At 37.9% G+C, this 23,492-nt stretch overlaps 1 protein-coding gene across 5 annotated transcripts in view; it reads right to left on the reverse strand.

The window, feature by feature from the left end:
• Positions 1 to 23,492, reverse strand: part of ADGRG6 (adhesion G protein-coupled receptor G6) — a 132,903-nt gene that overhangs the window by 83,884 nt on the left and 25,527 nt on the right. The gene's annotated exons all lie outside the window — the stretch shown is intronic.

Below are 23,492 nucleotides of genomic sequence, written 5' to 3' on the forward strand. Positions count from 1 at the left end.
TTGATTTCATATAATATGCTTGCTTTGCTCTAGTCGACCTATACTTATTACGTATAAGACACACGTTGTAAGTACTAAAGAGGAAAATTATTTCCTTCAGACATAACAAGAAGCCACAGCAGAGATGCCATAAACTTGCTGACCTAGAAGGTTGCTCTACTTAAGGCCAGTTGTTGACTATATGCATTGTTTCATCTTGAACCACCTGGATCTCTATCACCAAAACATTTGGTAGGATATCACTGCTTCTAGTTCACCTGCCACATGCCCTTCATTTTTCAGATATGAAAGCTAAAGCCCAGAGATATCAGCAGACTTGCCTAGGAGAACACCATGAATTAAAATCAAAATAAGAATCATTTCTGCTTCCCAACTCTGGTAAATGTAAATATTCTCTAATATCTGTATGCTTCTACTAAATTTAAACATAGTAAATAAATTTAGAGTGCCTAAGGTATCTGAGTCACGTACAATTACCTTTCCATAAGTAAATTAAATTCTTGTAACAGTCTTGAAAATTATAGTGTTGTCACGATTTTATTGATGAGAAAATGGAGATTTCTGTGTATCATTTTAATGTATTACTTTGTTTCTATAACCCAGCCCATACACTTCTGAAAGCCAGGGATCACATCTAACTTGGTTTTGTCAACATCACATGCTAAAATCTATTTCTAGTGGGGGCAGTATGGGTAGTCACAGTATTAGTAACAATTAATTTAATCCAAACTTTCTCCAGAACCAAAGGATTTCAAGGAATCTTAGAGTTTAGATAACCCACTCCAGCCATATTTCTTACCGTAAGAAGCAGCAACATGAAAGGAACATGAGCTCTGGAGTCAGGGAGACTTGCCTTTTGTATGTGGATCTTGGGCAAATTATATAACCTCTAAACCCTTTTTCTCCTCTTAGAAAAGGAAAGACATTGCTTCCTTTTTTTGTGGTTACTGAATGGATGAGTGAAATCCTCCATAAAGGACCTCAGGCAGTGGCTGACATGACATGGCTATTTAGTTACTCGTGGTGTAACGGGTGCTACAGAGCAGTAGTCAGACGCCCCTCGGATCCCCTTCTCTCAGATGCTAGAACAGTCAGCCTACTGACAGTTCACAGTTGAGTTTCCCTCAAAACTGCCATCCGCCAAAGAGAGACACTGCACCCAAGGTCACACCACTTTCCTAGTACAGCCCCCATCTGGGGACAGACCAAAGTAGGGACACAAGGCCCAGCCCCCCGCTACCCACTCTGATGGGCCCCTCAGCTCCAGAGCTCCCTGGAGTATCTGCTGAGGCTGTTGTGGCCATTCGAAGCCCAGCTTCTCCCTCGGCCCTGCTCTTCCTTCCCTGCGGGTATTGGTTGAAGAATACTCCCTGATAAACCCCTTACATGTTAATCTCCATCTCAGAGTTTGAACCACGAGAACTCAACCTGTAACATCTGATCATTTCATTGTCTTGTGCCCTAATGAAACGGGAGGCATTGAGGATGCTCAAAAAAGAAATCTCCATTCAATCTGCAGTGATGTGATAACTACTGAAGCAAGAAGCCAAAGGTGTAAGTCTGGTTCCAGTTACTACGTAGGGATGCTGGGCTGCTTATTTAATATCTTGGCTTTAATGGTTTAAAATGTGATGGATTATAACTTTGACATAAAACTTAGGCTCCCTCATTTTAGTTCTGCCTATATATATAAAACATATTTTAGACCCTAGTATTTTTACCAGGCCAAGAAAAACATGACCTGTATTGAAAAAAAAAATCAATACATGTATTTTCATCAAATCCTAATCAATTCACAGGCCCGAGGTGATGAATTTAAAGGTCATGTTTTTCTTAACAGATCTGGAATGCACATCTTTCCAGATTAATCTAGCCAAGTAGAAATTCATTAAATAACTTATTGTAGAATACTAATGCAAGTATATTGAAATTTCCTATATTACCACTAAATAAGTTTTAGGAAACTAGTCCTTCTAAATACCTCAAAAGAAAGCTCCACTACTACATATTTCTTTGCTCATGACTCATGAATTTTTTGAGGCACAGAGAGGAAGTTATTTAGTTACTCAAGTACACTTTTGTGCACAGTGAAGTAGCAGATGCTTTCAAGTGATGTCAGGAATGAACGGTGGAAGGACACTTCTAAATAACATAGGGATTAGAAAATGACATTTTCCTAATATCCTATTTTTACCAATCCAAAGATATATATTGTTCCCACCGGGAAAATAACCTATCTCATGCCTATATCTAAATTTGTCTCACCCATTTGATCTTTTAACATTTGATGCAGAGTCCAATTATAAGAAGGTTCACTTGTTCAAAGTTGGATTTTTATATTCCCTTTGATGTATTCTCTAGAGGGCTTAACAAACACCATTTTAAAAATATACTGTCCTAGAACATAAACCTATCACTCATGTTTGTTTTTCATTGAATTTCTGGTAAGCGGGTGGTGTGATGATTCTCAAAACCTTAATTCCACCACTCCATTCCCATGTAGCTAATGGGTTCAGAAAAATCCAACCATGGAAACATAATCACAGTAGTTCTCTGTAAAGAGGTACCTGAAACCTCATTGATCACGACACTTAAAATGTTCCCTGTGAAGGTCGAATTCAAAACATATTTATGAAAAATAAACCTTTATGTTTAGATTTTAAATCTTTTGGCCAGAAAAAACATGGTAGTTTGGTCCAGAAAAAAAAAAAAAAAAAAAAAAACTAACCCAGGACTCCAGGAGAACATTCAGCAACTGTATTCAAACAAAAACTCTTATTAGTACTTGGGTGCTATGATGAAGAGTCCCCCAAGAATTTAGAAATCAGATTGTTCTTTAAAGTGTTCAGTTTAAACTCTTTTGTGTTGATACTGATATAATCATCTTAGAAAAAGAGTCTTCCTGAATAAGACCTGAACCCAATGGTGGTACCTATCTAAATACCGTGCTGGGCCAGGAGGAAATCCTAGCAAATGGCCCAAAGACCTCGTGCCACTGATAAGATCCAGCCTCTCAGGAGATGGATATTTGGCTCCACTGGACTGATAAGGTTAAAAATGGGATTCATCAGAATCTTCTAATTCATGCTCAGACCACTGTCTGGTTTCCTACACAGGTGGACCACCAATTCTCCTGGTTCCTCTGATAGTACTCATTATATATCAACAAATTAGCTCATTACAAGTTGGTTTCTCAAGTAACAATATCCCCATAGAAGCCATGTAAACAGGGGCAATATAAAAAATACTGGACAACCCATAACAATTAGGACTTGGGCCTTAACCAGTCAGAGTAGATGCTGGTCAGGAAGGCTGATCATGAAAAACAGCTGAATATCAGTTCTGACCATGACTTCTGCACTTACTTTTACTTGTAAGTAAACTTCAGTTACTTGTTAAGCATTTTTCTCCCCTCATATACAGTGAGGTCCCTGGGCACAAGAACAGCTGCATTTACTACTGCATCTACAAAACCTAGTATATTATATATTATTCTGACCTTTATTTGGGCTGCTTTGACTCTCAGTTTTTCTAATCCCCCTCTCACCTTTCTACTATGTTGCCTCTTTGGTACCAGGAATTATTTGAAGGGGGAGTACAATCAGTTCATTTCCTCATATCCTCATCATCTTAAGGGATTTGTGAATATCCTTGTAGTCATCAATCTATTTTATCACAAAGACAACTAGGGAAGTATAAGTGGATATCACAATGACAGATATGTTAAACAAGGCATGTGTGTGAGTGTGTGTGTGTGTATGTTCTATGTACCCTTTCCATTAAATCTTACCTACCAATTACTGCCTAAAATAGAATTGGGAAACAGAAATGGAAACAATATTTTATTTACAGTTTTAAAGCACCAGCTACTTCAACAGAATTTTTTGAAGGCGGCAGTGCCTCTTAATATATCACATAATATTAAGTATCTAAAGAAAACCTTTAACTAGTTAATTGTAAATTACTAGACTATTTAGCCTCAGAAATTTTCTTCCCTTTAAATATTATTCCACACTATTTTCTTTAAAATATGTTTGTAATTAAATGCCAAGTTAATTTTAAATGCAAAGGATAAATCGTATTATACTTTTCAAGTCATGACTTAATAGCTCTGTGTGGTATGCTAAAACTCATGTAAAATATTCAGATAGTAGTTACATTACAAATATCCTTTTAGTACAAAGTTATAGTATAAAGAAAAACTTATTTATACTGATCATCACATTGTTAGATGGGATTTTTCTCAAGCATTTTTTTTTTAACAATTTTGACCTCATGCAATATTTTTTTTATCACTAATACTCTGGAAACAAAACAATCAGTGACACCATCTACAAGGTTTTTTTCCTTTCACATTTCACAGAGTAATAAATCCAGAATAATGAATCATGTATTAACATGCAAGCTAGATCTTTCCGACTTCTCTCTGAACACCCTTTCAATCTTCCAACAGAAAAAAAAAAAATCCAGTAGGAACTGTAGTTATTGCTCAACAAAGATATCTTTCATACATTTCATTTAGCATGTAGATAAACCTTAGATACAGGAATTCAGTGCTGTAAATTTCAAATATTAATGAAGTATACTAAATATAATACAATGGGGTATCATAAATTTTAATGTTTCAATTCGGGAGAATATAAATTGAGAACTTCCCCTTTTTGAATTTTTTCTTTTGCCAGATAATTCACACAAAAAATCTTGACTTTTTGTAGCAAATTAAAAGAAATAAGTGAATTGCAAATTTTCATGACTTTGGATTTGGTTAATCTAAAAATTACGGAATGATTAAATATATTATGCTTAACAACAGACATATTTTCCAAATTGGTAACTCTTGTTCTCTCTCTCTCTCTCTTTTTTTTTTAAGATTTTCATTTGTTTATTTGAGAGAGAGAGAACACAAGAGAGCACAACAAGGGGGAGAAACAGAGGGAGAGGGAGAAGCAGGCTCCCTGCTGAGCAGCGAGCTCAATGCTGGGCTCGATCCAGGACTCTGAGATCATGACCTAAGAGGAAGGCAGACACTTGACCAACTGAGCCACCCAGATGCCCCCTCTCTCTTTTTTGATAATTAACATTAAAACTACTTTTATATTGTTAAAATTTTAAAATCCATAGCTAAAAATCTCTAATTTTACAATCTCAGGAAAAACCTAAACATATATAATAAAATATGCGTCTCTAAAAATTTTTTATTTTTATCTTTCATAGAATAATTTCATTAAATAAGATCATCACGAGAGAAAAATCATAACTTAAAATACACAGTAGGTAAAGATCTTTAGTCAAAAATGTTGAGGCCCCTCTTCGTTTTTATTGAAAGCAACACATAATTTTTCTGTTATTAAAAGTAAAACTTTTTATTTATTTACTTAAAGATGGCTACTTACGGCTATTGAATTTTTTAAGATACTGTGTTCCTTTCTTACATCCAAGTGCCTTTTTATTCCAAATAACCAAGTAAATTTTAATTAAGTTCTCCATGAATATAAAGACCACCCAGGAACTTATTTAGGCATCACTGAAGTTATTAAATAAAAGTAGAGGAATAGCAGCCAACATATTTATAGAGTCGTCAAAAACACATCTCATTTTACAGAAAACGCAGAGAATACATTTGTAGACAAATATCTGTATTTTGCCCAGTTTGACACAAAGAATGCATTCGTGTGTATCTGGGAGCCACGCTGAGGTCCATATCAGCAACAGTACGTGAGCAACTCAGAAGTCAGAATCTCATCTGTAGTCTCAGCAGAAATTGTACTTGTCTAACTACATCTTAAAATAAATAAAATTGGCTTTTTCCCATTATTTTCCTCTTCTAAATTTAATATATTTCGTGTGGGGAGATAATTCATGCCAGATGAGTATGAATGAAACTGATTTCATTCGTTTTTTCTACTAGACGATTGGCTTGAAGGAGTGTGGATAATCTTTTTTTAAACACTGATAAGGTTAGTAAAATGAAAAAGAAAACTCAACGGAAAGAACACTACTGTCAGCTTCGTGGCTTCTTATTTTGATCTTGGTAAAAGAACAATTGGGATGGCCAGTTAATTACGAACACTTCTATATACTTTATTGAGATGGTAAAGTTTCAATAAGAATGCTCAGGAAATTAGGAGTTTCACAATAAATATTTTCAATTTTTTTAAAGATTTTATTTATTTATTTGACAGAGAGAGAGAGACAGCCAGTGAGAGAGGGAACACAAGCAGGGGGAGTGGGAGAGGAAGAAGCAGGCTCCCAGCGGAGGTGCCTGATGTGGGGCTCGATCCCAGGTCTCTGGGATCACGCCCTGAGCCAAAGGCAGACGCTTAATGACTGAGCCACCCAGGTGCCCCTAAATATTTTCAAGTTAATGATAAGGATCATTTTTCCCAAAATTCCTTTTTGAAGAATATACTATGTGCTACAGAACAATAAAAATCATCCACTTTTTTCCTTGGTTCTTCAGGATATTATAATTTCTCCTTTGAATAATAATTATCACTGAACTACAGCTTAAATACGGATTGGGAAGGTACTGTAAAAATGAATCTCCTCCGGAATTTGATTTTTGGAATAAATCCCTGAGATAAACTTAGTTTCCTAATGTTTTTCCTTTCAACAATTTTCTCTGGCCTCTGGGGAACGTTTTTTCCATGCAGTTACACTTTGACTCTTAACCACTTGCTCATCTTTCCAAAACTCCCACTGCCCTGCTTGCTTTTCACTTCATTTTATTCCCTCTTTGTGCACAGGTCCTTCCTTGTAAGGCAGCCTCTTAGAACCAACTGAGTCACCAAACACCAAAAAAGTGTTTTCTGGATTAGCCCTAAATGGCATGCCTTCTAGGCGTGGAGTCTGAGTCCAGCTTCTTCTACTTCTGACATTCACAGAACAAAACCAGGCTGGGGGGCATTTCAAATTCGAGTGAACAAGTTTTTTAAAAAGTTGGTATTCACTAATAAAATGCTCATAGAATTATAGAACTCCAACTAGAATAGAATTAGAGAGCAGACAGTCCACGATCTCATTTTATAATTTAGAAGAAGAAGGAAGACAAAGAGAACAGTGTAACCTGTCCAAGGCCACACAGTTACTCACACATTACTCAGCAGTATAACTATGATTAGAATCTTGCATTCCAATGAACTCTCCATTCATATTTCTAAGAACAATAAACCAAGATCTCGATTTTCCATTAAAAAGTATATTAAGCTCCTACCATATGCTAAGGAACTCAAAGAGGCAGACACTACTAATAACCCTACTGAAGAGGTAATAAAACCAAAGCTTAAAGAAAATTAGGTACTCCCAAGTCACAGAGCTTCCAAGTGCCAGAAGCAGGGATCAAACTCAAGGACTCCACTCCAGGACTTCCCTGTGACCCAAGGAGCACCATCATTATTTACCTTTAAATACAGATGTCAATTCTAGGCTGTCGCTTTCCATTTTGAAGACCTCTTCATTCTCAAAATCCATCAGCCAGAAGCACACTCTCTTATCACTTTCCCTTTTATTTTTACTTTTTTTACTTTTTACCTTTTTTTTAAAATTTATTTATTATTTGAAAGAGAGAGAGAGTGGGGGAAGGGCAGAAGGAAAGAGAAAATCTTAAGCAGACTCATGCTGAGCACTGCAAGGCTGGATCCCAGGACTTTGAGATCACTACCTGAGCCCAAATCAAGAGTCAGCTGCTTAACTGACTGAGACACCCAGGCACTTCTGTTTCTTTTTTAATTTTGAAGACATCTTTCCACAATGACTTCCTAAACCAATTCCTATCCCTGCATTTTATGAAACTGTTGTTTTCTGTAAATATTAAAAATGTTATAGGGCACTTGGGTGACTCAGTTGCTTAAAGTGTCGGACTCTTGGTTTCAGTGCAGGTCATAATCTCTGGGTTGTGGGATGGAGCCCCAGGTCGGACTCATGCTCAGCAAGGAGTCTGCTTGTCTCTCCCCTTCTGCTCTTCTCCCTATCCGTGCTCTCTCTCTCTCTTTAATTAATTAATTTTAAAAAAAGTTACAACCCAAGTCATCCTACAATGTCCTGAAGTTTAGGATAACCAAAGAAAATGATACAGTGGAGCAGTACTCTAACTCATTTAAACCCCTTAATTTAATATGAAAGTATCCTCAGAGACCTTATGGTAACAGAAATATGCATTATACAAACTTGAAATAAATGCTCCAAGCTTTTAACAGTTACTCTTGTAAATCAGCAACTTCATGATTAAGAAATAAAGATTTGTCTCGTTCTACTTGGAATAGGTGGGGAGAAAAGGGTGCTTCTCTCTCTGGGAAAGTCTATGACTCAAAAGGCCTAAAAGTCCAGATAGAATGGAAATCTCTTTCTCCCTTTATTTTGTTCTTAACTGCAGAGTAAGGATATATTTTCTGAAATTTTTCGTAGTACCCTGAAGTTCTTGTTTTACATGATGTACACACGAGCACGTACGATTACACGCTCCGTAACTTTACACACCGACCTTTACATGAGCACTTCCATGTTCTTGCAAGTGATCTGACTCTCATAACCTCCTAGAGGGAGTTAAATGCACACACTGGGAACTGAATAAATACAGGGCTTTCATGAACAGGGAGACTTGTGCCTAGGAGACAGGGAATCAATATTTGGTGATGAACACATTGCCACAGATAAGCACTCCTCCTTGGGAATACACCTGCATTCCACATTGTCTTCTTTGCAAAACAACTTGCAGCGATTGCTGGTCCGTCAGCATAACACCCCACGTGATCTCACTCCCATTTCCAGTGTTCCTCTTTCCACAGATGTGCAGTTCATACAGGCAAGAGCCGGATCTCACTGCACATACGAGCCACTGGTAGTACACTATTTATCATTAATAAGACAAAAATAAGGAGTTAATTTTACCAAATAAGAGTGGCTTAGCATTGCCTAACTCTGCATCTAATATTTGAAAGCTTTTCTGTCTGCAGATCAGGAACCAGAATTTCTAATGCCAACCACACCTGCAGAACACATGTTAAATAACAACACAATGCAGAAGGGAATACTTACCCTATTATGTTGAGGAATAATATACTAGAATAGAATAATAAAAAAAAAAAGGCACTTGGTTTCTAAAGTTCCAGTGATGTAAGGCAGTCGAGAGACAATTATCTGGCATTAGATATAAACTGTTGTAATGAAAAGATTAAGTAGGTAATTTCATAATGGTTTTTGTTCTGTACTTCTAGTAAGGCACATGATAATTCTTAAAGTCAAAACATCCGAGGGGCATGGATAGTCTTGAGGAAGGCCTACCCACGATCGCTAAGTGTGAGAGTGCTGCATAAACCCACCCCTTGAAATCACAGAAGGATTACGTTTTTTAACATAAGGCAATGTCTGTAACAACTCAGAAGGACAAATCTGGGTACTCTAGCAAAGCAGGAGTAGAAAAAAAGAAATGGCCCGTTTGTATCAGTATTCATTCTTGGCACTACAGAGGGAAAGGAGGGGTTCTAATTTTAGTGTAGTTTCTAGAAAGCTCTGAGATCAGCCCTGATATATCCATGCTTGATAGTTTCTCAATCGAATCCTCAGTTTCAATGCTTCATGCCAATTCTGATTGCCTGCTGGTCTCTAGCTACTTTGGAGGCATTCACATTGTTGTTATATCTCCAACATCAATGGGCAATTTACAGCATAGAAGGGATTCCCTACTTGGCTGGTCTTTGCATGAGCTCTAAGTGGTCAACTAACCTCCAGTAAGTGATTACAAAAGCCTTTGCATATCTAGTGTCAGATTCTCAAAAGGTCTCTGGCTCAAAAGTATGAAGAACTCTACTAAGATATATAAACACTTAAATTAAATCTGAGATTTGTACACTAGCTAGCTAAGGCAGGTTACAAATCAATAATTGTCCAGGATATGAAGACTTAAGAATAAAGACAAAGTTCTTACAAAGGTAGAGTTAATACAATGTCAATCACGTCCAGTGGGATGTGGACTGTGTTTCTGTCTATGGCAGGGGGTGGGATTGACAAATTTTTGGAACAATTAGTTTATCCACTGAGAGAATAGTTCACTTATATTTGGGTTGCTTTCATGTTTGTAAGGGTGTGTGGGGCTGGATAGATGAAAGGATGGATAAATGAATGATAGGTATTATTTGAATTGGAAAAAAATACTTAAAATGGTTTCATTACATACAAGATAAAATAAAGAATTATGCTTAATGTCTTTTAGATTATTTGTAGGATTATAATATATACATCTAATGATGTTAGCATCCTACAACTATTTATGAAATGGTAAATACCTTAGTAAAATTTTTGCTGAGAACTTTTTATATTAAAATGATATCAAAGAAAATTAATTTGGATATTTTAAAGTTTTACGGCTAAGATGAATGTGATTATATATCAATGTAAAGTTATTAGCCATCATTTAAACACCAAGTATTTGTTATAAATTTTTAAACTTATGTAACAGAATAAATACTTATTTAGAGCCTTCATTAAGAATTAAATGATTGAAATGCAACCAAAGAAAATTAGGTATTCTCAGCATTTAAGAAACAACTTTAATATAATTAAAACCACAGATTTATCTCCTTAATTTCCTTATAGTATAAAAAATACAGGTCATAAAAAATTACCAGAATATTTGTTCATTTTCAATATAAGACATATATTTTTTTTATTTTAATGTTTTTTTATTATATTATGTTAGTCACCATACAGTACATCCCTGGTTTCCGATGTAAAGTTCGATGATTCATTAGTTGTGTATAACACCCAGTGCACCATGCAATACGTGCCCTCCTTACTACCCATCACCAGCCTATCCCATTCCCCCACCCCCCTCCCCTCTGAGGCCCTCAGTTTGTTTCTCAGAGTCCGTAGTCTCTCATGCTTCATTCCCCGTTCTGATAAGACATATATTTAAATCTAGTGTCAGAAAGCGTTATATAAGTGATCAGATAATAACTATTCACTAACATTCATTTCAGATACATCAATAGGTGTCCCTGTGGAGATGTGCTAGAATGCTCTAGAATGCCTCCTCCTTCAGGTTGGAAGCCACCTCCACAAAGAAGGGTGGACTTAGGCTAAGCATGCAGTTATATGTTCCACAAATTACCCATCATTTAAATCCCTTCAAGAATAAAGTCAACCTGGAGCTCCCTTCACAGGGAGGAATCATCAGAAGGAAAGACATGTTTCTGCCCAAATACACCATTGCCATTTTCTGGTTTGTTTTGATTTCATTGCTTGAGTCATACTGCAGCATTCACTAAAACAGTCCATGAGGAAAAAAAAATCTAAGAAGACTGACCCACAATTTATTTGATTTTAATTAAGACTTCCAAAAGACAAAGTGAAAATTTTTTCTTAAGCTCTGATACCACGTGAGTACTTCCAGTAGGTGGAAATTTTATTCACCCTAAGAGTTGCAGGCTTTTTTTGGTAAACGCACACTCCCAAATTCACAAAGAATATCAGATCACGTGAAATTCTTGAAGACACATAATATCATAATAAAATGATAGCATACGATTCTAAAGAATGTTAATGGCAAGGAATTTGGAAGATGAATATTGGATAGAACGGTCTCTGAAATTTACTCAAAAAGAGAAAAAAATGCCCCTCTTGAAGCACACGGTAGTGGAAGGGACAGTGCCCTGATCCGCGCAGAGCTGGCCACCAGCTGGGCCCCAGAGAGCTCTGAACCTCTCTGCGCGTTAGCTCACTCACATTCACACCTTGATGGTGAAGTCCTTGGGTGGTCCCCACCTTGAGATCTCCATATCCCAGGAAGTGCAGCATGGGATGGAGAATACTGGATTTGAAAATGGACAGTTACAAACTCAGTTTGCTCACCCATATGATGACAATAATACCAGTTCTCTAAGGAGCTTATAAAAAAAGATAATACGGATGTATATTTTTGTATGTAGGATTATACATAATATCTACCAAAGTACCTTAGGACATGCCTCAACGTGTGCAGCTGTTATATTAGCAAAATGAGTGTATTTCACGATCAGCAGCATACACTAGAGTTGCTCTGATATAATAGGTGAACTACTTAATCAAGGACTTTACTTTCAACTATACAGTTATTTTTATCATATCAAATAAAAAAACATAAAAAAGAAAACCTGTAAATACTCCTCAATTATAGTCTTACCGTATGGATAGTGAAACTAGTTGTGAGTAAGGATTTGGCCTTTCTGAACGACTATTTAGACCAAAGTCAGTCTTCCAACAACGTTATCACCTGCACATTATTTCAGAGATAAGGAGAAGTTCCCTGTTAGCATGCCGCAATTGTCTACTTTCCCCCAAGAAAGAAAAAGAGGGGCAATGCCATCCTCCAATGAGCTGATCCCAAACTATGAATTAAGTCTGACTTGAAGCCTTTATCCCTGAGAGAAGTCCGAGCTGTGGTGCGGGGAAGAGCACTGCACAGCCGGGCATAGAAAGGCATTGCTGTTACCCAGAAGGCAAAAAAGGACATCATGAAAAGTCCCTGCAAGTAACAAACAAAACTTTAAATAATTTGTAATTGGGGGCTGTTTTTTGTTCTTTCAGATTTAAAAAATTATACAGTTTCCAAGCTCTTGAAGGGTTGTTCGAATCTTCCACAGAAACTCCAACTCAGGGGAAAAAAAACCACTCAGGTTGTTTTTACTTCCCACCTTTCTACTCTCTCAGAGGGACCCTGACTACATTTTTTTTAAAGATTTTATTTATTTATTTGACAGAGAGAGAGCACAGGGAGAGGGAGAAGCAGACTCCCCGCAGAGCAGGGAGCCCTACGTGGGACTCGATCCCGGGACCCTGGGATCATGACCTGAGCTGAAGGCAGACTCTTAACTGACTGAGCCACTCAGGTGTCCCCTGACTACATTTTCTTGAAATTCTCTTCTTTCTCAGCTTCCAAGAAATACTATCTCTTGCTTATTCTCCTTATTCGTTATTCTTTTATTCCTGCCTTCTCTAAGTTTTCCTTCTCATTCCCTATATTTTGATGTTACCCAAAGTTCAGCTTAGAGGTCTCTTTTCCCCTGAGTTTCTCCTTTTGGGATTTCATCAAATCTGATTATGTCAGTTTCATCCTCTGTGTAAACAACTCCCAAATCTGAGCCTCAATTCCTGGCCTCCACTCCAATTCCTGATCTCTTTCCCATTCCTGACCTCTGTTCTGCACTGGTGGCTGTCAGGTGGGCAAGACGACCTGCCTTCACTCTGATACCCTCCAAGAGCTTTCCTCCTTACGGGTTTCCCATTTCAGTGAAAGGCAACTCTGTCTTCCTAGGAGCTGAATTCCCAGTTCTGTTCTGGCCTTCAACTTATTTCACTTAGACATTTTATCCCTCCCTTCTCATTCTTCTTTCCTAAACCTTGGAAACCACTACCAAATTAATCTTTGTGAAACAAAACTCATATCATGTCTGCCTCTATTTAAAAAACAAAAGCCTTTCAATAGAAATCAGGTGTCCAAAGGCCAAACATATGAACCTGAAATACCTGACTCTATTTCTGACTGCTTTTGCCCCAGCACTGTCCTCCCATCAGCTAAACTAAAGGAAAACATCTGCTCATAGCTCCTTATACGTGGCTTCCGTCTACCCTGTGTGAGCTCTTTTCTCTGCCAGAGTAATACCAAATACTAAATGCAACGATAAACTCTTTCCTAGATGTGTTTGTGTCCATCGCAAATCACACTTATCCAACTGAGAGTTATAATCACTCCCACAGGCTTTATACGATACGACTTTGAAAAGAATCTCATATTCTGCTTATTTTCCCGAAACATACATTACTTTGAATTTATTTGGTTACTTCTTAAAGGATTGTCACAGCTAATCTTATTGCATAAGCCTAAGTCTCTCTCTGTGCGTATTAAAGGATATTTATGAAAAACAGTAAAACTTTGAGCATGAAAGAGAAATAAGGTGTAACCAAAACATAGAATCACAGAATCTTGGCAAGGGACCCTCGGGGTCATCTGATTCAAACTGTGACCCAATGCTACAACCCCAATGCGACAACCCCTGCCAGACAATGTTCTGGCTGCCGTCGGACTCTCCAGTGAAAGGAAGCTCATTACTTTGGGGAATGGGACATTCCATTGTTGGCAGCTCTTATTGTTAGAAAGTTCTTCCTTACTCTGGGCCAAGACATACTTCCTGGTAAGTTTTCCTCATCACTCCCAGCTCTGGTGCTACAAACACTTGGGCTTCTGTTATTTCTACAATCTGTTAATGTTTGCAAATCCACCCTATTGTTTTAGGGGGCACAGGCTGGTATAGTCTGGAACCCCTAGCTGCTAACCCATATAGTATTTGTCTAGTAGATCTGGGAATAAGGAGTCCTTTTGCCTTTCCTTTCTTCTTAACACTTTCTTCCTTTAGTCGCTCACTGTTTTGATTTCCTGCTTCTTACATAAAATATTATTCTTTCTAACTTCCTCATTAGAATATTTTTTCCATCTTTCACCTAGGAATTTCATATTTCTTCTAATGATTGTATTTCTAGAATTTCAGGTTGAGCCACCATAACTTGGGGCTCACCTGGGAAATATCTTGAAGCTACCACAGAACAGACTGCTACACCCATTCATTGGGAGTTACTGGAAAACCACTTTCCTCCCCAAGTCAACGATCTGATATCATGAATGGGTGGTAATTCGTATCAGCTGTCCCTCAGCAAACATCATTAGCTTACACACATGCAATCCCTTGGAAAAGATTTTATTCACCAAAATCTGTTTGAATTAAGAGGAATGATAGTTGGGCAAGACATGGGATTAGAGACAGAAGGCCCGAACTGAAGCCCTACCCAGCCACTACCTCCTACTGTGATGATGGGCAAATCCCCGAAGTTCTCTGCAACTCAACTTCCTCATCCTTAAATAATAATGAACTACAAGTAGGCAGGCAGACGTCTGTTACACTGGTTCAACCTTATCATAGTGTAAGACAGGTATTTTTAATCCCATCCTCAAGAGATCAGAACATGTAGTCTCCAAGTTCCCAGAGCCTGAAGCTTAAAGATGATGAAGGTGAGTTAGGGGCTCGAGTTGGACTGACCCCAACACCCACTCTCGAGTACACCATACACTGAAATGAGGAAGAAAAATTCCCTGGTATCCAAGATCTATCATATTTTATGATGCTAATGACATATGCAAACACTTAAGGAAAAATAAAATAGTTAAGAAGGAATAAAACCAACATTAAGTACTCCTGGTGATGAATTAAAACAAATGAGTCAACATACAAAGCTCTTGTTCTAACGCTCTGGGCCTCCCATTCTGCCCAACACTGTTCCCTGGGCAGGTCTGATCACTGAGACACTGATTAATTAACAAACCCAAGCAAGAAACATAAATTAATGTTGTTTCCATCAAGTCCCATATCATGTATTCTCTTTGCTTTGAAATTTGAGACAAACCACAGGATCATACTTTTCTAATGTTATCACCGTTTGGGTGATGGAAATCTGTGAGCATCTCTAGGCTCTAGCTTTTGGAACAGTTCAAACACCTCTGAGTCAGTAAGGTAAGTGCCAGGCTATTTTTATGCTCGGTCAGTTTCCTACTGGAGCTAAGCTAGGATGATAACTGGACAGCACAGTTGTGTTGCCATATGCTTAGCTTTCCAGGCTTCTAGACAGAAGCCCTTCCCTGGAAGATTTAAGAATTCCTATTGGCCTGTTCCTCCTGCCACGATCCTTCAGCCCATATCATGGTTCTGTAGTTGTGTCTCTGGAATGAGAGGAAAGGGGGCTCAAGGGTCTTCTCACTAATTTACACAGAATAATGTACAGAGGAGGAAGATCTGGATAAAAGCCCAAAGCTAAACCATACAGATGTATATAAAATAAATGTAACCTATCTTCATTTCTCTTGCAAAAGCTCTCATATCTTGGCTTAGGACATAATAATGTTTTATGTCCACACAACATGCAAGCCTCACAGCAAGATTTATAAAGAAAGGAAATCATTTCCTAGAGAAACTGCCTTGGAAGGAGGTGGCTCGTTATCTAAGGCAGCGGAATGTCAGCTGTGCTTAACCCAGACTTCCTTCACAAACGAGGCAAAAAACATCCTGGTTAAAAACATTCTAGTTTAGTGGAGAACACAGAAAGGTCACCCAGCTAATATTTACATAATTTACTTTCATTAAAAACAAAAACTTTCCATTTCTATGGAATGTCTGCTAATACATATGTCTAAATTTCCTTGTGAGTTGAATTCAAAGAGACTATCGCTAATATTCCAAGACACAATACCTACTCGCCACTATGCTAACAAGTACAGCCTTTCTTCACACTTCTGTATCTGAATCTTCTGTCAGGAAGATGGGAACCTATTTAATACTGTAGAGATACAGTCATTGTAAAGTAATCAACAAGGAGTAACCCACCCGTATTTTGATATTAAATTCTGTTACATCTACTTGGAGAAGAATTGGGTGCCATACATGAATTGAAATACAGTTTCTCTTTTTCTGAAATACCAACAATATAAATTTTAGATCTGACAATATTTTATTCTAAAGGTCTACAGAGTTTTACTTAATTGTCCCACCGTGAAACTCTTGTTAACACAAGATATCGATATCGTCCTGAATTGTAAAATTGCGGTTAACTTGTTGGAAGTACCAGTATTTCTTCACATCTCATTAAAAGATGGTCTAACATTCTAGACAAAAAACGTTAATATGAAAACATGCCAAATTCCACAAGCTGTGAATTAAGTTGATTAGTTAATGGAGAGGGGATGAGGGAAGTAGTGATGCATATTTTCCTACTTAGTCATAAGTACACTAAAAAAAAAAAAAAAAAAAAGGAAAAAAAAGCAGTTTAAAAAAACAGCCGAGGGCAATAGTTTTCATCGACACTTCTGTTCCACTAACCCGACCTATAGGGATCAATATCGTTGCTTTAAATTTTTTTTTAAATATACCACTCTTGATCCATAGTCTGTGAAAACCAGGGCTTTTCAGAACTATTTCCATCAATGAAAATACAGCAAGGTCAAGTTAACGACATTTCTAAAAAGTTTTCTTTTAGCATCGTTTTCAGAGGGTCATGTCATTGTTGGAGTCCCTGCATTTTCGTCATACAGCATGATGATTATACCGGCAAACACAGAACAGAAGAATCTCTTTTCATTTCTGACCCTGCAAGATGAGATCACAGAGAGCCTCACACAAAGCCCATGGGCTGCAGGACATGTTTCGCTGGACCTAAAAAGAAACAGCCCTTTTCACTGTGGCTTTTCTTTGAACTACACACTTTAAAGGCGCCATAAGATTCAAGGCAGGGAGGGGCAGGGGCAGGAGGAAAAGAAGAGGCACTATATCTTCTCAGAACCAGGGGAACAGGGATGGCAAAGGTTAAAACTTAGGGGGAAACACTAAAAAATCCAAGACAACTGAAAAACACCAGTGTGATGGTTATTTATTATTATTATTATTCTGCTGTCTCCTATAGAACATCCATGTCACTCACAGGCATTCCTGACCCCGACTCGGAAGGAGACCCGCCTTCTTGGGCCCCGTCAGTGAATTCCAGGCAAAGGCAAGTTTTGCTTCTGAGCTCCCCCAGACAAAACTGTTGATCAAGCCCAGCTCCATAAATGAAGCTTAAAAAAACCCTTTTCGAAAATAATTCTGAAATGTTTTACATGGTCAAGAATTCTATGCTTTAAAAATCCCAGGCTACAGTTCCTCTGATGTCTAATAAATTGAAAATTGATTTTTCAGGAGAGAAAGAGCATGTTTCTATACTCCAGTAATGAAAATGGAAGGAATACGTTGTAAATTCCTCCTCTTCAAAATCCTAAATTAATGACCATTAGGGGAAAAGGCATATAAACTATTTTCAACCCTCAGCCCACTAAATGCATTCAACATTACAAGGTTCTATAGTAAATCAGTCTGATTTCTTCTCAAGCACATGTTCTTTCTTTTCCTGAAGGGAAACGCGAGGGATCAAAACACGACTACACTAGCTGTTTCTCGATTCCAAACAGTACAGAAAACTCTGAGTCCCAAAAGAGATCCAGTGACCTAGTGGCTGACACCCCGGGACAGGGGAAGCCCTTTCCTTAATACGGTTTTCATGATTAATGAATGACATTACCATATTCACTCCCACATCTTTCCGGCTTGCATAAGTCCCTTCTGGCTGAGAATACCATCAAGAAAAAAATGTTCTCACCACCTAGTTCTGAGGCTCTCTGTTTTTCTGCTTTTAAAAAAAGTTACAGTGGCAAGTAAAAAAAAAAAAAATTTCTTCCAGCAGAGCATTTTTTTTTCCCTTGCCAGAACCTATTAAAGACTAAAATAAAGGAGCAGCAGCTGCTGGCCACGGGCTGACCTGAAGAGGGGAGTTCCACGGCAGTCCTCACACAGTGAACCTTTGCACAGCTGCCTTCCCCACCTTTTCTTTTTCTGCCCTCCTCTCATCACAGGCGGCAGCTCCCTGACTCCACAAACTTACAGGAGGAGCAAGGGATCCTAAGGAGTGACCTGGGAATGGCTTCTGGGCCAGAGAGTTTAAGCACTGCTGTTTAGATGAAAAAAGAACCCTTCAGGGTAAGACCACCTTTCCATCTCGTACAAGGTCCTTCCCTTGATTTACCCTTTGTGTGGATCAACACAGCCGGGACTCAGGGATGGGAACTTTCCACAAGCGACGACTATTCACTGAAGGAAGGAGGAAAGGCTAGAAGTTGTAGCTTAAATTCACTTGGTTAAGAATTTTCTTTTAGCTAGGAGCATGAACATCTGACGGATTAACAAAAGTAGATGCTAAGGGTTGCAGCGGGTGGCTGATGCCCAGGGGCCGGATGCTTACGTAATTCTTTGCTTCCCTTTCAAAAGTAAAAATATTAGAGGAAAGAAAATGAGGAATATTACCTTCAAGTGACTGGGGGGAGGGGGATAATATTCTCTTTGTGCCTATTTTTAGTTATTAATAAATTGTTTATTAAGATATAATTGCAAATATTCAGCAAGGAAAGAAGCTGCTAATGAGACATGCATATTATGGGCTACCCCTGGAAAGTCCTAAATGGGTCATTTCCTCCAAAGTTCATTTTTAAGATCCTTGGTTAACTAATACTTACTTGGTGAATAATCACTCACTGTGCAAACCGCTGTGCTGAATAACAATAAAAACGATAGCTAGCACTTCACTGCTGTTTCCCCAGGGGTCAGGGTCTGATAAATACATCACACGGATCTGTTAACCATCACAACCACCCTACGGAGTAGAAACTATCAGGACCACATTTCACAGAAGTAACTTCTCCCGAAACCATAGGACTTGTAAATAACAGAAGCAGGACTCCATCTCCGAGTCTGAGCTCAGGGGCACGTGCTGAACCATCCCACTCTACCATCTCAGGTGACCAGCCTTGGAGGGTGCAGACCTCAAAACTCAAAAAAAGTATTATAAACGTGGCATAGGTTCCTTATATGTCTCAGAAAATGATTAACAAACGAAAACTTGCATTTCAACTGTGGTGAACAACAATTTAAAACAGTGGTTCTCACACGCGAGCTTCCATCAGAACTACCCGGAGGGCTTGTTAGAGCACAGCCTGCTGGATTCACCCCCAGAGTTTCTAAATCAGTAGGGCGGGGATGGGGCCCAAGCATCCGCATTTCTACCAAGCTCCCACATGATACGGATAACTGCTAGTCCCAGGACCAGACCACACTTTCAGAACCGCAAACCATCACAGCAGGGATACTAAAAACTGAAACACAGTGGAAGAAATTTTGTCAAGTACTATTACTGAATAGCAACTAGGCATAAAGTACATACCCTGACTGACTGGTGGTTACGGAGATGAAATACATTGAATCACAGAAAATAAGCACCTGAGAACGTGTGTGAACCTTCGCAGCCTTTGCTTGCTTGGTATTTTGGGCCCTTTGTGGATTTACCTCTACCAAAGTGGAAAGAACAAAGACCAGGAGCCAGAAGAATTACATTCTGGTTCTTCTTCCACATAGCTGTGCTGCTGCTGCTTCTTTTTTTAAGATTTATTTATTTATTTGAGAGAGAGAGAGCGAGTGGGGGGAGGAGCAGAGGGAGAGAGAATTTCAAGCGGACTCTACACTGAGTGTGGGGTACATGTCCAACGTGGGGCTCAATCTCCCACACTGAGATCATGACCTGAGCCGAAATCAAGAGTCCAATGCTTTAACCCACTAAGCCACCCAGGTGCCCCAGTTGCATTTCGTCTTAAAGTCGGTCTCCTCTTCTGCGCAACACAGTAGTAAATAATTCCTTTCCTCCTTTTTTTTGTTTGTTGTGTTTTGTTTTGTTTTGTTTTTGGAACATTGTAAGAATCTGATGAAGTAACTGAATAAAAAATGTTATATACTAAGGAACAATGTACAAAATAAAGATTACTGTGATTCTGATTACATCTGATTTAGTCTCAAAATGTAGGACTTTTCTCTTTAGAGAAAATTAAATTTTATACCAATTTATGAATTTTTTAAAGATTTTTTTATTTATTCATTTGACAGAGATAGAGACAGCCAGCTAGAGAGGGAACACAAGCAGGGGGAGTGGGAGAGGAAGAAGCAGGCTTCCAGCGGAGGAGCCTGATGTGGGGCTCGATCCCAGAACGCCGGGATCACGCCCTGAGCCGAAGGCAGACACTTAACAACTGAGCCACCCAGGCGCCCCCAATTTATGAATTGTTGATCATAGTGAGGAAGAAGCAGGCTTCCAGCGGAGGAGCCTGATGTGGGGCTCGATCCCAGAACGCCGGGATCACGCCCTGAGCCGAAGGCAGACACTTAACAACTGAGCCACCCAGGCGCCCCCAATTTATGAATTGTTGATCATAGTGAGTCATGCTTAGAGCATATTTTAACTCAAAAATTTCCTAAAGAAAGGAAACCATGGAAGAGAACTTAGTGGGAAAAATGGAAAAGAGTTTACTGTTTATAAAAATAACAAACTCCCAAGACAGAAAATGAATGGCGGTTGATTACACAATTCTCTTGAGAAGACACAGAAATAGAAAGGTGATGGGTAAGAAGTCCTTCACAATTACTGCCAGACAGGTAAAAACAGTTCTGGTGTTATGCAATTGTCAAACAAAGGGAGTATATATTTCCTAAAAATATCTAATAGCTATTTTTAAATCAAATTGAATAACACTGTTCAGCCTCAGAAGTCTATTCGAAGTCAGTACTAAGAAAATCTGTTCACACTGTGTTCAGAAGCAACATTTTTTAAAATAAAAAGTAGACTTCAGTTGTTAAATTTGAATTAGGGGAGTTTCCCGCTTACACAGAAAGTTGCTGTTACAGTACTTCCAGTTCCTCCTAGTTCTCAAAGACTTATTAAAATAAATAAATTTTAAAAACCTAAATTCCTCTTTTTCTCTCCTTACCTGTCATTCTTTTAGTTTAAGCTGTGGTTCATCTGCCTCGGCCTTTATTTTATGGGGCTCTAAAAATTAAAACATTTTTAATGTTTTGATGACGCATTACATCTGGAAACAATTAATAAAATATAAATACCCAAACAAAGTATTAAAACAAGATGTGACACCAGTGTGGGGAAGCCAAAATGTGCCACTTTGGGCTGTGGATTATTTTGAACGGAAGGCAATCAAGACCCAGTGGACTCAAGAAAACCTTATACCTCTCCCTTATGTACCTAAAAAAATTTCCATAGGGACCTGCCCCAGAAAGAGAGCTATTCCAGAAATAACTTTTGATGTGGCAGGACAGACATCTGCTCTTCTTATCAGGCTGTGAATAACCCTCTCCCACCAAAGCCTCAACTAACTGACTTGTCCTTGAGTGTCATAGATTCAGGTCTCTAATATGCACAAAATTCAATCTGTTTTTCTCCTGTGAATCCATCTTCTGTCAATTTAACTATTAGACCAGCAAAAGAACCTAGAAGAGAAGAGGGAACATTTTTTTGCCCCTACACTAGTCTTTCATAATCAGACCAAGATGAGACATTATACTTTCACAATATCCACGATTTGGTACTGAATCATTAAATAATGTATGAAGACTTTTCTGGATGCTATCAGTTTCTGAAAGAATGATCTATGTCAATTAATCTAAAAGGGATTCTTAAAGTGAACAGATTTTTAAATAAAAAGCAAATATATGTAAATACAAATCCTGTAAGTCTACAGAGAGGGTTCACAGGCAACTAACCACTGACACCCCCCCCCTCCCCGCCACCACACACTTCCTTTATCCTTACAGAACTTGATTGTATGGCCCTTTCCTCAGATGCTTCTGCAATCACTTCAGCCATGAAGTCTCTGTCTCCACCTAATAATTAAGTTTTGATAACAGATGATCTCAGTCTCATAGAATGAGTTTGTCCCTGCACCATTAATTTAAAATAACAGTGAACAGTCAAGTGGTACATGAGAAATAAACAACTCTCTTCTGGACAAGGAATCAACAGTAGTGTGACACTCATCTTGAACCACATTCAAGACCAAAAAAAAAAAAAAAAGCTTAGAGTCTGAAAAATTATGATAACATTGCATATTATAAATAATTAGGCCTGATGAGATATGCTAATTATATTCCTAAAATTAAAATTAATTTTTAATTCCCATTTATTTTGTATGGGAGTTTTAAAAATTCACAAATGGCATATAGCAATGTAGGGAAAAGGAATCACAACAACTGGGGATCGCTTATTAACAATGACTTTTCTTGTTAGGAGGAAGGGCAGAGAAATAAAATCAAAGTTCTGAATTCATCTTAATGCATATTGCTTTAAATCAGCCTGCATTATTGTTTCAGAAGCAGCTCATTTAAAATTAAGGAGAATTATTTTGATGACACATTTTGAAAAAATTAAGTTATATGCTCTTAACTCCCTCTCCCCTATTTTAATATTTGCTTACTACCTCCCAGTCACCTGTATACATGCATATTTTGCAAACATGGTATACCTAATATTTAGTACGGATACTTTATTATTCTAAACCCTGTATTTCTACATTATAATTGTAGTCATTTAGAAGTAGTTAATAAAATTATTTTGTATTAATGGAACTTTAGGTGGCTGCTTTTTCTACCACAGATGGTACTAAATGAGCATCTTTATGTGTAAAGCCTTTGCTTCTACTAAATTATTCTCCTTGGCGGATTTCCCAGTAATTAATCAGAAGGTATAATATCATCTCCCTGGATGCATCCATCATAGACTATTTTTAAAAATCAAACATATATAATTTTAGTGTGATAAATCCACTGGTTATAAGAGATAAATCCTTTTTAAAAATCTATATATACTCATTTAAATGAGAAGCATATTAGATAAACTGATAAAGCACTGATTATATCATGTTTCTAAGTAATTCACAGTAAGGATGTTCTAATTTGACTTTTTAACAGTAAGGCATAGGCACAAGGAATTTTGAAATATTTGGTCTTAAAAAGCCAAACTACCAAGTCCAAAATGTACTGATTCTTATATTGCAAAAAAATAAG

The sequence above is a fragment of the Ursus arctos genome, unplaced genomic scaffold (assembly GCF_023065955.2).
Source record: "Ursus arctos isolate Adak ecotype North America unplaced genomic scaffold, UrsArc2.0 scaffold_13, whole genome shotgun sequence".
Classification (NCBI taxonomy): Eukaryota; Metazoa; Chordata; class Mammalia; order Carnivora; family Ursidae; genus Ursus; species Ursus arctos.